General features: G+C 45.6%; 1 pseudogene; it reads right to left on the bottom strand.

Annotated features, from left to right (window-relative positions):
* Positions 1-1566: 1566 nt before the first annotated feature.
* LOC118075254 (maestro heat-like repeat-containing protein family member 7) lies at positions 1567-17050 on the bottom strand (annotated as a pseudogene).
* Between the last annotated feature and the right edge of the window lie 380 nt (positions 17051-17430).

Genomic DNA, 17430 nt, shown 5'->3' with positions numbered 1-17430 from the left:
GGGATCTGAAATGTTCCTAAATGGAGGCATTCAGGATCTGAGGTTTGACTGTATATGTGTAAATCATGCAGCTGGGGTGGGAAGGGCTAAATATCTCCTCCCCTGTACACTGCAGTTCTGATTAAAATTGCCCACTTTTTTGGGGGGGGGTGGATATCGTTTATTGGGCTTAATAATAAAGTAAAGTAAAGTAAAGTAAAATAATAATTTTACACACGCACCCCCAAAAAAATCTGGCCAGGTTTCCCCAGCCACAAACAAGGATCATGGGAATAATAAATGATACAAATAAGCAGACCAAGTTTTCTTGTGTCATTTCTATATTGCAAAAACAGCATAATAAATTTGCCACAAGCCCTCTCCCATGGTTGATAAACAGAAAACATCAATGCTGATGTGACTGCTTGCAGTTCATTCAGCTTCACATGTAGTTAGACTCTCAAATGCAATGAAGCTTCATTAAAAAAAAAATCCCTCTGTGTAAATGTCAACCTTTTGCTGCCTTTGTTTAATTCTGGGTGTCTGTCGAATCCTTGCTGCAAAAGCACAGCTCACTGAAGTCCAAGCAGACCTTAAATCCCAACCGCACAAGTAAAATATCATGTTATTCTCTTTGCTTGACATTGTGCTTTCCAATTTCCCAACTATGGACTGGAAACTGCTGTTTACCAGGCAATAATATTTGCTTAGGTGGCACAGTGTAATCTACTTAGGAAGTGTAAACATTAGGAAGAACTTCATTCCCAATGTAACTTTGATCAGTTTATAAAAAAATTAAAAGCCAGTCTTTCTGCTAGGGATTGGAAGGGTAGTACTGTAGTGTTTAGTGATACATGCGCAGTGCTGCCTTTAACTGGTATATTCAGACGCAAAGCCCTACTGGGTTCAATGGTTCTGACTCCCTTGGAAGTGTGTGCAGGGTTTCAGCCTTCATCTCCACCCCACACACCACCCCAAAGCAGTTTGAAAAAGGTACTGTAATTGCTCACTGTGTGTATACTCAGGGCTTTTTTCAATGTTCTTCAGATGGCAGAATGCACTTTACCAGTCAGTCTCTTTGTTGAGCAGGCAGTTGTAGCTGAAGTCTTGCCATGCTACACTTGGCAAAGCAACCTCTTCCCCAGAAGACTCAAATATATTAAAGGATGCCATATAGAGGAGGGAGAAAGGTTGTTTTCTGCTGCTCCAGAGAAGCGGACACAGAGCAATGGATTCAAACTACGAGAAAGAGGATTCCACCTAAACATTAGGAAGAACTTCCTGACAGTAAGAGCTGTTCGGCAGTGGAATTTGCTGCCAAGGAGTGTGGTGGAGTCTCCTTCTTTGGAGGTCTTTAAGCAGAGGCTTGACAGCCATCTGTCAGGAATGCTTTGATGGTGTTTCCTGCTTGGCAGGGGGTTGGAATGGATGGCCCCTGTGGTCTCTTCCAACTCTATGATTCTACTTTGAAGGGCACCGGGCCTTCAAGCTCTTGTGCAGGGAGAGGCTGTTCCCATTAACTACTATCAAACTCTGTTTTAACTGGAAATATTGGGGGTTGGAGTGCTGAACCTGGAACCTTCCACGCTAAGCATATGCTCTGGCATTATTACCTCTACTTGGAAAAGAAGCCTTGCAATGCTTCTGGCACCTCTCTGAGTATCTGAAGCTTGTGGATCTGCTCAAAGATCTTGTCCGCTATGTCTTCTGCCTGGAAAGATGAAACAACGGCAAGCATCAGGCTACCTTTGAGCAGAAAAGGGTGCAGGTTTCTCTGCTCTGAGGTGAGATCTCTTTTCTCCTGCTTTGAGTGGGGAATATTTTTCAGCCTGAGGGCCACATTGCCTCAGAGACAACCTTCCAGGGGCCAATAGTGGGTGGGACAACAGGTGGGTCTGCAGGAGTTCGCCTTTGGGGGTGAAGTCAAACAGTTGAGCTAGCAGCATTGAAATGACCTCCTCAGGGTCCAAGCCTGGGCCACATTCTAAGACCTCATGCTTGCTGATGTGGTCCAAAGGAAAGCAGAGCAAAACGTTTGGCGCTAGCTTGGCTGTAGGAGTTACCGAAGGGAAACATACAAGGAGCCATCTAACCATCTTAGGGACTCCACTCTGGAGTTGTTAGGGTTAACTCCTTAACCTTTTCTTCTCCCAAGGATATCCTGCAAGGCAGCAGAAGATCAGAGTTTTCCTCCTCCTAGATCAGGCTTCCTCAACCTCGGACCTCCAGATGTTTTTGGCCTACAACTCCCATGATCCCTAGCTAGCAGGACCAGTGGTCAGAGATGCTGGGAATTGTAGTCTCAAAACATCTGGAGGGCCGGGGTTGAGGAAGCCGGTCCTAGATGCCCCCCCTCCCCAGGTGGACGAGCCTCATCTGTTCCTTACTTCCCTCTACAGCACATGCAGAAACCACCTTCTTGACCGCTGGACCAACTACCGTGTTTCTCCAAAAATAAGACACGTCTTACATTTATTTCTCCTTAAAAAAACCCCACAGTGGCTTATTTTCAGGGGATGTCTTATTTTTTATTACGCGTCCAGCCTCGCCTCTTCCTTGGGGCCCTCCAGAACTGCGGCTATCACTATGTCTTATTTTCGGGGTATGGCTTATATTGCGCAAATGCTTAGAAATCCTGCTATGGCTTATTTTATGGGTATGTCTTATTTTAGGAGAAACAGGGTATTGGTCTCATCCACTCAATCTGCCAGAGAATGTGTTCACATGCAGGGGAAGTCCCTAGCTCACTGATGATTTGAGACCCGTTGGCTATCCTCACCTGGTTTAGCCAGCTAGTCAAATCTGTTTTCTGGGATGTGGCCACTGTCACATGCTGACAGCTTCTAGGAGCCACAGGTAAGAGCTGAGTGCAGGGTGGGGACCAAAAGTGGACATTGTACCCCAGAAGAAGGCGTGTCACCCACCAGAGGTACTGCCCCTCCCCTAACACCTCATACACCCTAGTAGGCTACAGTCCAGCCATCAGTGGCACCATCTTGCCCCCACGACTGCAGATACCCAGGGCCCAACTGATGTCTTGGTGGCAAAGCAGTTTCTGATGTTTGGAAGCCTATCTTGGTAGCTCACCTTATCCCCCATTATCTCATTGGCCTTCCCCAGGTGGGAAAACAATAGGAGGATCCCAGCCTCTCTTATCCTTAGCTCAGGATTATAAATGGCCAGCAAAGATGTCTCCAGAAAGGTTCTCTTCTGATCTTCTGTGAAGATGTTTCCGAACACCTACAATTAAAAGTGTCCACATTTTTAAGTTAGCGTGGCAGAAGTGTACACACACAAACACACACACTTGAATGGAACAAGTGGAGAGCTATAAGAAAAGTTACAGTGTCTTCTTTTCCTAAGGCCCCTCCAAATGGGTGTCATTATGGTTGTATTCTGCGACATATTATTCTTGACATAGGAGGTGCATTTATTCTGCTTTAGCTTGCTCTGCAATGTTTCCTCAGTGCCACCACATGATTGCTGTCAAGCAGCAAAAGCGGGACAACAATAAACGGGGACAGTTGTTGTATGGAAAGCTACGGAATTTCAGCAAGACAGTGTGCGCTGACTGGAAATGAGCGGTGTGGCTACCTCAAAATGTTTGCGGTTGCAAACAGTCCTTCAAGCGGGATTATGTGTCACCACCCCAATAGCTTCATGAGCACAAATAATCATGAATGGAAAGGATCTCTGGAGGGATCTGGTGTCCATCATAGGAGTCCTCCTGTGAAGGGCTCCACCCAACATAGAATTAGGAGCTGTGTAGTACTGGTTGGGCTTGAGCAGGGAAGAGTATAATGAGAAGAGAGGAAGAAAAAGACATATTTCTTTCTTTCCTAACCCCCATCCTCAGGAGAACTTATCCCATTCTTCCAAATAAGTCTGAAGAGCTTTGCTTTAGGGATGGTTGCTACTTTCAAATCTGAGTATATTATTGCTCAAGCTTGTAAGGGTGGGGTAGGCTTCTAAAGTGTGGGGAAGGGATTAGGTGCCATGTTTCGATTTCAAGCAAGCTAACTCCCTTTCCCTTTCTTCCCTCCCCGCGAGCAGAACCACAAAACCTGCTGGGCCCTGGGTGCTACTAAGCATGCCCAGTCAAAATGAAGTCTCCCCCTCTCCCTTTCAGGTTGTAAACAGATACATTTCTACATATCTAGGTAAAGGTAAAGGTAAAGGGACCCCTGACCATTAGGTCCAGTCGTGACCGACTCTGGGGTTGCGCGCTCATCTCGCATTATTGGCCGAGGGAGCCGGCGTATAGCTTCCAGGTCATGTGGCCAGCATGACAAAACCGCTTCTGGCAACCCAGAGCAGCACATGGAAACACCATTTACCTTCCCACTGTAGTGGTACCTATTTATCTAGAGAGTCCCTCAAATCTGCATAAACCATCATCTTGTCCATGGTGGCCCCGTTTTGCTGCCAAAGTGGTAGACAGGGGTCAGGGTTTCCCAAACTCGAATCTCCAGTTGTTTTTGGACTACACTTCCCATCATTCCTGACCAATGGTCCTGCTAACAAGGGGTGGTGGGAGTTGTAGTCCAAAATCAGCTGGCGACCCAAGTTTGGGAAACTATGGCATAGGGCCACCAAGATCGTTCTTGAAAGGAACAGTGCTGTGGTCAGAGGGCCCTGTTATGAGCACCACCGATACTGAGGGCTTGTCCACACTTGGGCTTGTCCTGAGCCTAGAAAGCACAGGTCTGAGTGGTTTTCAGCTTGTCCTATGCTTTCTTAGCACGGGTCCAAGTGGTTTCCCATTGCCCTGCAGCTTTCCCAGGGAAAACCCACTCTTTAGCAATGAATCAAGGCAAATATCAATCACTGAAAACCCGATTGACGTTTGTTCCGATTCAGCTCCAAAGAGCGGATTTTCCCCAGGGGAAAGCGGAAGTATGGACGAGCCTCTTCTACACCAGCCTAATTCTGGGAAAACATGAGGCATTTCCATTGGGTGTGAACTTGTCCATATTTAATGCTGCCTCAGAGGTATATTCTTACCTCACCCACCCTGCAGGAATCCATGTAAGCCAGCATTTTCTGGTCTTCGTAATTGTGGCACCACAGTTCTTCAGCCTCACTCACGCTCAGCCCTGACAAGGAGACAGCAGAAGTACCTCTGTTTCTGTCTACGTAATGGGTTTCTTTGACATTACGACCTGGGATCTTCGGAAGATAACTGCTATCTATGCAAGGATCTGTGAGGTATCCTAAGATTCCCCCACCCCCCCCAAAAGGGGATTTGTCCAATCCCATTTGTTCCTGCCATGGTCCGAAGCAAGACTTGATAAATAAAGATTTGCATCTGGGTTAGGAGAAGCTATGTCAAATACTTTGTGGCCTTAATTGCTACACTTATGTTGCCTGGCGTGCTATGGCCCATGGGGTCACGAAGAGTTGGACACGACTAAACGACTAAACAACAACAATGTTTATATATGGAGTGTGGCCTATGGGAGAAGACAAGGACAGCATGAAACGCAACAGTGAGCAGGCTGCCCGGTGGTTGTTTTTTGCAGGTATCAGCTTTCTTGTGGAAGAATTAATATATGAAAAGAAGGGAGGTCATTTCTCAGTTAAGTCCTAATTCCTGTGGGAAACTTTGCCCTCTATACAAGTTAAGAGAAACTAGAACAAGTTAAGAGAAACTAGAACAATGACACCTTTCAGCATGGGTGAGATTAGCTCAATGCTACAGTGCTGAAACAATAAGCCTGGAAAGAGTTTATAAGATGTGATAAGCATGAATTGCCCTACCTTAAGCACAGGGGGATAGGTGAAGGTGGGGAGGGGGGCCTTAGGGTCAGAAACAGGTCCTACCATTAAGAAGAGTGAGGGGGTCACCTAGGCAACTGGTTGTGGGTGTCTGCTAGCTAAACTGCTAGCTATTTAATTTACCACGACTTGGGTTTTTACTCCTAGGAAGACAGAGTTGTGGGATTTTCAACCTCTAGTGTCAAAATAATTTGAGTAGCCTTGACTAGGTAAGTGTGTGTGTGTGTGTGTGTGTGTGTGTGTGTGTGTGTGTGTGTGTGTAAAATTTGCACACCACCCTCCATCCGTAGATCTCAGGGCATTTCACAACACAAAATTACAACACACGCAACACTTATGATTTATAACAAAATTATGGTATAAAAATGTCCTGGGCCAGGCATGGTTCAGATGTATCTCCAACTCGCTTTGAAACATCTTGAGGAGATACATCCTCAATGGAAAATATTCTAAAGGGATGAGACACTGTATATGGATTTTCATGACACCGTATTATTGGCTGTTGGAAGCAATATGTGGCCTCCCAACAAGGGGCTGCTGGCCTCATGTTTTCAAACCAACTTACCCATCTGATGGAGCAGCAGCTCATAAAGGCAGCTGATGGTCAACCTGGCCTGGTTGCTCACCCCTTCCATCGTATCTGTGATACAGATTCCAAACTGTGCCACATGGTGTCCCAAGGCAGGAAGCTCACTGGACTTCTGCAGGGACAGAAGACAACAGAGATCTCCACCCATATTTTGTGGTCTGCTTCTCCCCTTGTTTCAACTGCTAGCCTGTGAGGAAGACAGGTCCTTAGCAGGAATCCATGCTGTGGACACATTCCCATGAACATGGAGAAGGGGAAATGACAGGTTGGACCCACTTCGCCTAGTACTTATAATAATATAATAATCACTTTATTATTTGTACCCCGCCCATCTGACTGGCTTTTCCCCAGCCACTCTGGATGCCTTCCAACGAATATAAAAGCATAATAAGACATCAAACTCGTATCTCCTTATCGGGGCTGCCGTATTGAGCCAGGTTCTAGGGGTACTCACGTTGAACTCTGGCAGCAGAAGAGCATGTCGCAACACAGTGGTACTGCAGAGGACAGACCTGGACCTCTCTTGGGGATTGTGGGAATGAATCCAGAAGTTGATGTGCTGAGGAAAGAAGCAGAAGCTCAGAATGGCTGCAGCATCTGGTCTGAGACCTACACACCACACATTGATGGTGTGTGGCCCCCACAAACATCTCTTCTTCCTCTCTGCCCCCTTATTTGATCCTGAAAAATTCTAAATGGACTCTGCATTCGTCAAGCTGATGCTGGTCTGTTGCATCCTTTAAGCCATGTTTCTATACTGTTGCCTGGCGGGTGATGCTGCTGACTAGAAGAATGCCTACAATGATATTCCCATGAGATGTATTTACATGAAACATTGTTTATTGTGCGCTCTCTCTCTCTCTCTCTCTCTCTCTCTCTCTCTCTCTCTCTCTCTCTCTCTCTCTCTCTCTCTCTGATTTATGTGAACAATGAAGATGAAGAGCTGGCTATAAATACATTAAGCAAATATTCATAAATGCTTTCCCTGCCATGCCAGACTCTCCATCATATAAATGGCAAGATAAAGTGCCTCTCTCTTCCCTTTAACCCACTCACCTCCAGCATAAACAGCAGGTGGCTTGTAGTTGGAACCTCAGACAGCAAACTCTTCAGCATGGTCTCCATTGTGTCTGCAGACGATTGGTAGAGAGCCTGAAGGGAAAGAGAGCCAAAGGCTACTGCAGGGTTTCGAGCTGTTTTTTGGACTACAACCCCCATCATCCCTAGCTAGCAGGACCAGTTGTCAGGGATCTTGGGAACCGTAGTCCAAAAACGGCTGGAGACCCGAATTTGGGAAACCCTGGGCTCATGTGTAGAGCAGGAGTGGGGAACCTGTGTCCCTCCAGATGTTGCTGAACTTCAACTCGCATCATTTCCAGCCTGCATGGACAATGGTGAGGAACGATGGGAGTTATAGTCCAACAAGATGATCTGGAGGACCATAGGTTAGCCACTCCTGGTGTAGAGGCTGAATTCCTTTTCCCACTAACAAATAAGACGACAATCAGGCTGCCACTTCCAGAGGAGTACCCATGTTAAGTCTGTTGCAGGGGAAACAACAGATTCCTGTGGCCTTTGTGGACCAGAGTTCCACTTCATCAGATACTTGAAAGGTTGTCCTCAGTTGGCAGGTAAGAACATAAGATGTGTTCTGATGGAGCGGACCAAAGAAGGCCCACCTAGTCTGGCATCCTCTTCCCAACCAGATGCAAGCAGGACCTGAGTGTAGCATTGCTCCTCCCAGAAACTGGTACTCAGAGGCACACTGCCTTCAGCAGTGGTGGTATAACCTAGATGCAGTGGGCTCAAATGTCACGAGACGCAAAAAAAAAAAAAAAAGAGAAGTCTACAGCAGATCAAGTTGAAAAATATAGGCAGATGGGCTACAGAAAACTGTGTAGCTCAGCCTGTCCAAGGAAGACCCTTCTTTGGGAAGCAGATTCAGTATAACAAGATGGACTGTGTGATGTACTCCCCATCCTTGTTTTTCTGTTACTTACATCTGCCTGCTGTAGCCCTGGGGATGGATTGTCTCTCAGCAATATGAGCAAAACTAAAGGCACAGTGCACCATAGAGCCAGAAAAAGGATTCTCTCTTTCCCCAGTATTCATAAGAAACCCTGATCAGAATTTACCTGGCTGTGAGGATTTTCCAAATCTGTTTCCATGTTAAAAATGCCATGGAGAGCCAGCCGCAAGATACCAGACAATTGATCAGGATCAAATGGGGGCTTCATTTTGCTGGCAGGACCAAAGGAAAAGCAACTGGTTATTATGCTGGTTGAGAGGAGGGGCTGTGAAATAGAGAAAAACGCAAATCCTCTTCTCCCTTTAAAAGTGGGGGGCTCCTCTTTCCTCCATGGAATCTTTCCCTCCACGTTCTCCTAAGTGAGCCAGCAATGTCATGTAGATGCTGCACATGCCTGGAAATGGCAAGTTTCAGTACTCTCGCCAGATATCATGATGCTCGGTGTGCAAATCCCACTGAGAATCAGAGAACTGTAGAGTTGGAAGGGACCCTGAGGGTCATCTAGTCCAAGGGTAGTCAACCTTTTTAAACCTACCACCCACTAATGCATCTTTCTTGATGGTAAAATTTCCTTACCGCCCACCAGTGCTCGACGGAAGGAGGATTCAGCTTGTGCCGTAGAACCCCCTACCACCCACCTAGAATCCTGAAACACCCACTAGTGGGTGGTAGGGACCAGGTTGACACCCCCGGGTCTAGTCCTCCTCCTTGCAATGCAGGGATATGCAGCTATCCCATACAGGGATCAAACCTGCAACATTGCCATTATCAGCACAGCGCTCTAACCAACTGAGCTATGTCCAAGAAAAAGGTAAGTGGGGTTTTCTCCTTAATGAGGGCTATATGCTGAGCATCACTTTCCTGGCTGAGGATCCTATGGCTATATACCTTAAACTTACATCAGTACCATGTTTTTAATGCACATTTAAAACACATGGGTTTCCCCAAACTGTAGTTTACCCCTCACAGAGCTACAATTCCCAGCACCCTTAACAACCAGAAACCCATTGGTTTTTAAAACAAACAGGAGGGGATCATAGAACTTTGTGCGAAATGTAGTTTGAGTCTGAGGGGGAGCCGAGGATTTATGGGTTTATTCCAGCAATGGCGTGGGAGGTGAGAAATGCAACTGAAAAGAAACCCCTGCCCTCCCCCAATGATGTAGTTGAGAAATACCAGTGCTAGAGCCAGTCTGGATGTCATTGTCATAGGTAGACTTGGTACCTGAGGTTGTAGACCGTGAGCATTGAGCAGGACAGGAGGAACGATGGCACAGAGTGAACAGGCAGCGTCTCCATCACCATCTGGGAGCGAGCGGCACATGTAGGATGAAAGGGGAGAGTCATTGCTGTGCAACACTTTCCTCCCAGGTTCTATTACTCAGCTGCAGTGGTGTAGCAGGGGTTGCCAGCGCCCGGGGCCATGAGGAGTGGGATGGGAGGGGTGCATTCAACTGCCTAACGGCATCTGCGTCACCCAGGAGATCGCAGCCACAGAGATAAGAAAACAAGAGTTGTTTCGTTGTCTGGAGAGGTCACTTCCTGGTTTGCACGGAGAAACGGTTTTCAATGGAGACCAGTGGTGGAAGTAAACAGCTGCATCAAAGCAGCACCGGGTATTGAAATTTTGCACCCCCTAACAATCTTGCGCCTGGGGCAACCGCCCCTGTGGTCCCCTCACACTACACCACGGCTCAGCTGCGTTTGTCACTTTCCCCCATCTAGTCGTCTTCCGCAAACCTCCAAGCCGACATTAGACCTTCAGGAAATCATTGTTATTATTATTTTTACAATAGATTTTGGCCATCCTGTTCTAATATGGCTGCACACTTCTCTCCTTTCTGCCACAGCCACATCTCCTCCCTCCCCTGGGTTCTTCTGTACTCCTCAACATTGAACACACAAGGCGAGTCCACCCATCATGCTTTAGCTGCCTATCTGCCCCCCAGGATTCCTGGTGCCAGATATCTCACTCACCAGAAGAGCTTCCACCAACTCATTCTTAGTGTATGGGAGATCCAAGGTGTCCTTGCCATTTTTCTGCGCAGCCAAGCAACTAGCAGAGAGGGCACGGAGGAAGCTAATGTTCTCCTCATTGTCCAGGAAACTCTGGAAAAGATTATTCGTTCAAGATGCCCCTACTCCTATGTGAGAATGTCAACAAAATCTTGCAGAGCGACACTGTCCAGCATTTCCCCCCACCCCACTCCCTTCCACCCAATTTCCATTTCCTCCACCCACAAATCTCAGTCATCATTCCAAGACCACTGAGCGTGCTGTATCCTTATTGAGCTGGGTTGTGTTTTTTTGAGGGGGGGAACCCCCTTAGGGTGGTTTTTTTGGGGGGTAAAGGTTGGGGCTAACTTCTGTGTGGATGCTGCTGTTTTGGCTATGTAAACTATGGCAATCACAGCCTGAACCAGGAGCTGCTGGCATGGTAAGCAGCCGCCACCTGACCACCCAACAGCTGAGTTGCTGTTGCTTACAGAGAGGAGCAGGGGAAGTTGATGAGTTTTAACTCCGGAAGTGTCCAAATTCTGTCCAAACTAAGCTTCCTAGAGCAAAATATACACCAGGAGGCTTAGTTTGGGCAGAATCCAGTATATACTTCCAGGATGAACACTAAATGAGCGTTCTGGTAAGTGGGCCACTGCAGCTGCTAGAGCAGAGCTTTCCAAACTTTTCATGTTGATGTGCATCATTTTATGACACAGTAATTCAGTTTCACTAGCAAACCGGAGCTTAAACGCACGACACACCTGCCCACTGCAGCCGACAAACCAATGTGCTGTGACACACAGTTTGGAAAGCTCTGCGCTAGAGGGCCGTGAAAATGTGTGCCATGGGCTTTTTAGACTTGTGTACCCATGTACTATGGATGCGGGTGGCACTGTGGTCTAAACCACAGAGCCTAGGGCTTGCCGATCAGAAGGTCAGCAGTTCGAATCCCTGCGACGGGGTGAGCTCCCGTTGCTTGGTCCCTGCTCCTGCCAACGTAGCAGTTTGAAAGTACGTCAAGTGCAAGTAGATAAATGGTACCACTCCAGAGGGAAGGTAAACAGTGTTTCTGTGTGCTGCTTTGGTTTGCCAGAAGCGGCTTAGTCATGCTGGCCACATGACCCAGAAGATGTACGCCGCCTCCCTCGGCCAGTAAAGCGAGATGAGCGCCACAACCCCAGAGTAATCCGCGACTGGTCAGGGGTCCCTTTACGTTTACCCATGTACTATCTGAAGCCAAAGGGGTGCCTTGGTTGCCAGGTGCAACCCCCCCCCCCCGTTCTCCTACCCTCACTATAAACCCTGACCTTTGATACATTGCATTTCCACGATATATAATGAGAAGCAGAGCCTGCAACAAAATATTGCACTGTACTCTCACCTCCTACTGTAATGGGAGTACTCTTCCTAATGGAGCTAGCCATGCCTTCTCCAGCAAGCTGTTCTGTCTCCACCTTGAGTTACTGCCCTCCCCACCTTGCCAAGCTCTCAGCATTCCTGGGTTACTGGGCAAAACCTGAAATTCTCAGAGTCCAGCCTGAGAATGCGGAGACTTCCCCCTTGTTTTTCAGTGGCTCCATTTCAGCTGCCATGTTGTTGGCACTGAGCTCCTGGAGTCACTATCAGAGACAGTAGCTATATGTCTGGACAGTGTATCCTTGTTTCATTTTTTTTGCTTAGCTACATTTTATGCAGTTTTTGTTTTGAGTAGTTTCACAGTCTCTACCAAAATTGTGACTACAGTGGTACCTCGGGTTAAGCACTTAATTGCAGACATTTTTATTTGCCCACAAACTGGCTGAATGATGGCTTAATTCTGTTCTCCTTAATTTTCATACTGAGTCTTATACTGCTGTTCTGTTCTCTGCTTGTTTTACATGGCGATTGTATGCTGGTGTTTGGCTATTCTTGCTTCTGTGCCACCCTGATGGTTTTACAGACTAAAAACAAATATTTCAAACAAACAGTGGGCTCTCTGGAGGCAAATAACAGTGATGGATGTCATCTAGGGTCAGGTGTGGGGAAGCTTTGGCCCTCAAGAAAGTCCTCAAGACTCAACTTCAACTTCCACCAGTCCCAGCAAGCATAGTCAATGGCCAGGAAATGTAGTTCAAGCAACATTTTGGGGAACTAAAGCTTCCCAATATCTGTCTTGGATTTTATGCTCCATCACTTTCACAGTTTCTTAAGGGTCTTGGGATATTTCTGATGCAAGGGATGGGTTGATGGGAAATGAAAACAGTATTTTATCCTGGTGGTCTTTCTTACTGGTAAGTTTTTATTAGCTCTGTGAGGTTGCCATCCTTAAGAAACTCCCAGGATTCTTTGGGAGAAAGCCATGACTGTTAAAGTGGTGCAAGAGTACTGCTCTTTAGTGCTCAATCGGAGCTAACAGGAATTTGGGTTTCCCCCAGATTGCTATTTTTTCTGATATATCACTGAAGAGCAGGTTTTCCTTTGGAACAGAGCAGAACAAAGGGGGAAACTCCTTGGACCCATGCTTAGAAAGCATGGGTCAAGCAGGAAACTGCCAGGACTTGTGCTTTCTTGATCAATAATTGCAGTCACCTGTGTATGACAGTTGTGTACATTTTACAATTTTGTGTGTGTGCTCTAAGCCGCCGTGGGCGGGGTATAAATAATAAAATCATCCTCATCATCATTCAGTGCATGGTGCGGAAATGACCATGTGCTAAGGGTCTTGCAAACACAAATTTCACTTCAAAAACAGGAAGGGAGGGAGGGAGGGGAAGTTTGTACCTGTTCTCCACCACAATTAGTTGTTTCCATCATATTAACGATGATGTCAAGATCTGATAAGTTCTCCTGCTCTGAATAGAGCGAGGGCATCGACTGGATCGCAGATTCCAAGGTACTGAATGATGAAATTACTGCAGAAGATATGGCAGAAGCAGAGAGAATTTAGTGGGCCTTTTTTTAGTGGGTACTCCTGGAGTACCAGAACCTCTCTTCTTCTTCTTTTGCTGCCCAGGGCAGGCATTTTAGCCTGGCACCCACAGCACTCATGTCAAAACAGCACTGGAAAACCAGTATTTCCATACTTCATCAAAAAGGGGTGCAGCCAGCGCCGGATTTAGGTTTGATGAAGCCCTAAGCTACTGGAGGTAACCCTTTATATGGGGCCTTTTATATGTCCAGCTGTCCTTCGTCAACAATAAATTGTCACTGTTTTTTGTGCTCAGTATATATGGTAATTTATGGACCTAATAGGTATCTAAAGCCATTTGCACATAACAAAATATGTATTTTATCAAAGTAATTGTTGAACTGAAATACAATTAAGAAGAAGTATATTAATAGTGAAATAATGATTAAGCTCCAACTTAAAATGTTTTTAATCATAACAAACTTCATAATGCAAACACATTGGCATCTGGCAATAACAAAAGTTCGTTTAGAAACACAATTTACAAAGACTCATAATCTAGTCTCTAGAAACTTACTATAACATGAAATAATAAAAGGTGTAAATATATGATGCAAACTACTAATAATTATAAATAGCAGAATGTAGGCACTCTCTCTCTATAAATGAGTAAACCAGTGGTATCTTAGGGCAGGCACCCCCAAACTGCGGCCCTCCAGATGTTTTGGCCTATAACTCCCATGATCCCTAGCTAAGAGGACCAGTGGTCAGGGATGATGGGAATTGTAGTCAAAAACATCTGGAGGGCCAAAGTTTGGGGATGCCTGTTTTAGGGAGCATGTTAGCAGGCGGAATCCATTACTTACATCATAGGAGCCTATACAATGAAATGAAAGTTGGGAAAGCTTAATGTTTTAGGAGCAGCAATAGAGGGAGGGAAAAAGAAGGAATATCTGCATGGGTGGGAAGTCAGATTGTACTTTTGTGCTGAATTTGTGTTAATTTGGTAACAATTTTTTGAAAATTATGGAAAATCAGTAAAAATAATTGGCAAAATATATATATTAGCAGCATCCAAATGGACTGCTTGTAGACACAGACTCCCTTTGGGTAAATACAATGATACTTGGAATGACTTTTTACAGAATATATGAGGTTATTATAAATAAATTAGTTTTGGGATAATAAGACTACACATATTAGTATATCAATGTAGGGACATGCATTTCTCTTTTTATTTCCAATCAGGTTCTTCTTTTTTTCTTTTTACCACATTTTAAATGAATTAAATTCTTCTAATAAAGTACAGGTGAAACTCGGAAAATTAGAATATTGTCAAAAAGTGCATTTATTTCAGTAATGCAACTTAAAAGGTGAATCCAATATATGAGATAGATGCATGACATGCAAAGCAAGATATGTCAAGCCTCTATTTGTTGTAATTTTAATTATTTATCGTTAGGCGGGTCAATTATAAATGGAATGTAATTAATGAAATGTAATAGCGATGCTTATTTTTGTATTATCGTAACTATTTGTTTTATTACTGTGAAATTTCCAAAAGAAAGCATTTGAAAAAATAAAAATAAAAATAAGTTAGATTACTGAAATAAATGCACTTTTCGATGATATTCTAATTTTCCGAGTTTCACCTGTAAGCATAAGTATAGATACTTAATTTCTCTCCGCCCATTGGGAAAACAACCCTTCCTTCAATAGGCCCATTTGGTGCCATCATCGCAATGGAAACAGCCCTTGCAACCAGGCTCCACCCCTCTGTCGCCGCCTTTGTGACTGACCCAATTCACCAGATTCTTGGCTTTGACTGAACAACATCCTTTAAAGCCCCGCCCCCAGGTACCTCCTTACCTAGGGAACCCCCAATTGTACTTGTGGTCTCTGGGGTGGTGCTCACAAGTACTGAGGAGTTGCGGGTTGTCGCGGTACGGACATCGAGCCGATCAACGTGCTTCTTCTCCTCCGGTCCTGGGTCTTCCTTCTCCTGTAGCGGTTTAAAGCTTTGGGGGTTGGTCTTGCAGTTCCCACAGCAGTCCCAGAGTGGTCTTACATTTTCCCCATCCCCTACTGAAACACCCCTGTGTGCTCTGCCAAGGTGAAACCTCCAGGATTTGGAAGGTACTTTCTTCTGATCCTTGGATTCACGGCCCATAGCTTGCGTCCTGTGGTAGGGTGTGCATGGCCTGTCCCTGGGACGGGTCTCCAAGGAAACCTCAGGAGCACTTACGGTTTCCTCTTCCGCTGGAGCAGCATTGGTGTTCCTACTTGAAAGGAGGGCCCTCAGTCTTCCCAACCTAGAACAGAGTGGGGGGAAACTGAGGAACGGGGCTTGTGGTGCCTCCTTATTTTACTGAGCTTGGACTACCTCAACCCTCCAGGACGGGGGAACCAGTGGCCCTCCATAACTCTCTCATCATCCCTGACCACAGGCCAGAACATCACAAGAATGACCTCTTCCCATACAAACCCCACACCCACTGAGATCATCGTTGCAGGCCTTGCTTCATGTGCACCCACCATCTGAAGGCTAGTAAGTTACAACACAAAGAAAAGGCAAGCTATTTACTTGATCCGTTGAAGGTAGGTCTATCTTTTGAAAACAAACCCTGCCATGGCCGGGGAGGAAGGAACTCCTTAGAACTGCTCTGAACTGTCATGGCTCATGGTATTTGGTTGTCTGAGGCAGTTTGGCAGAAGCCAGTTGGGTTAGCAGCTGAATTTGAGGGCAGCGGAGTAGTGTAAAGGGAAGCCTGACCATTAGGTCCAGTCGTGACCGACTCTGGGGTTGCGGCGCTCATCTTGCGTTATTGGCCAAGGGAGCCGGCGTACAGCTTCCAGGTCATGTGGCCAGCATGACTAAGCAGCTTCTGGCAAACCAGAGCACTGCACAGAAACGCCGTTTACCTTCCCGCTGTAGTGGTACCTATTTATCTACTTGCACTCTGATGTGCTTTCGAACTGCTAGGTTGGCAGGAGCTGGGACCGAACAACTGGAGCTCACCCCATCACGGGGATTTGAACCGCGGACCTTCTGATCGGCAAGCCCTAGGCTCAGTGGTTTAACCCACAGTGCCACCCGCGTCCCGCAGAGTAGTGTAGGGGATGCATAATATGTACGGCTCTCACGCAGCAACTGGGGAATAGCAGGGAGGCTGCCGTGGCTGCTCCCCAGCGCCTGCTGCCTAAGGGAATTGCCGCATTCTGCCCAATGGTAGGACTGTTCCAAATGGTTAGTGTTAGAACCAGAGTACAGAGCTGCTAAGAGATCCTACTTACATCTCTGAATATCGAATTCCCCCCTGTCACATTCACTCTCTTCACGAAGTGTTGTCCGGAGGCTTCTTAATCACCTGGACAAGGTATAGAAAACAAAATGGTTTTTAGACTAAACAAATTGCTGCCACCAGCCAAATCGGGAACAAATGCAACACCCATGTTCCCCCTATATGTGATCCGACATGAACACACAATCCCCATGTACATCATTTCAAACTGATTTTTTAGTGTGGCAGCAACTACATTTTACAACTCTCTGCCTATTGAAACCTGGCAGGTATCTCTTATTCCTCTTTCTCTCTTTTAACCTGTTATCTAATCTTTTTTATTTTTTATTTTTCTTTCCTTCGCCCCCTTTTTGTGTTTTTATTATAATCTAGATAGAAGTCTTTGTTTGGTTAAAAAAGGGAAAAGATATTAAGCTTTGTATTTTCTCTCTATAAACAATAAAATCTATTTCTTTACTTATTTGAAGAAAGATACCTGGCAGGTGTCATTGCTATACTCTTTCCGGTGCTGACTTAACATATTTTTATTTAGGCAAACCTATCCAGACATTTAGTAGTTTCATGTGTTTTAATTTGTTTTTTAGCTCACTGTTGATTTTAATTAGTTGTTGAATGTTTTTTCCCCTTATAAGGTTATTTTTAGCCGCTTTTAATCGACAAATTTACTTTTCCATAAACCGCTTTGAGGTTTTATTACGATCAATGAGTATGAAACCCCCCTCAAAAAATAAACAATTTTCTACTGATTTGACAAGTCAGTCCAAAGCACACACATGTTCTCTATGTTAGGATCATTGGATGTTGTCTCAGTTATCCCCTTTGCTCTTCACCCCAATCTGTTCCTCTAGGCCACAGGCACGGCCAAACTT

Source organism: Zootoca vivipara, chromosome 15, assembly GCF_965207765.1.
Source record: "Zootoca vivipara chromosome 15, rZooViv2.hap1.1, whole genome shotgun sequence".
NCBI classification, from domain to species: Eukaryota; Metazoa; Chordata; class Lepidosauria; order Squamata; family Lacertidae; genus Zootoca; species Zootoca vivipara.
The sequence above is the reverse complement of the archived record's forward strand: the minus strand, read 5'-3'. Positions and strand labels throughout refer to the sequence as shown.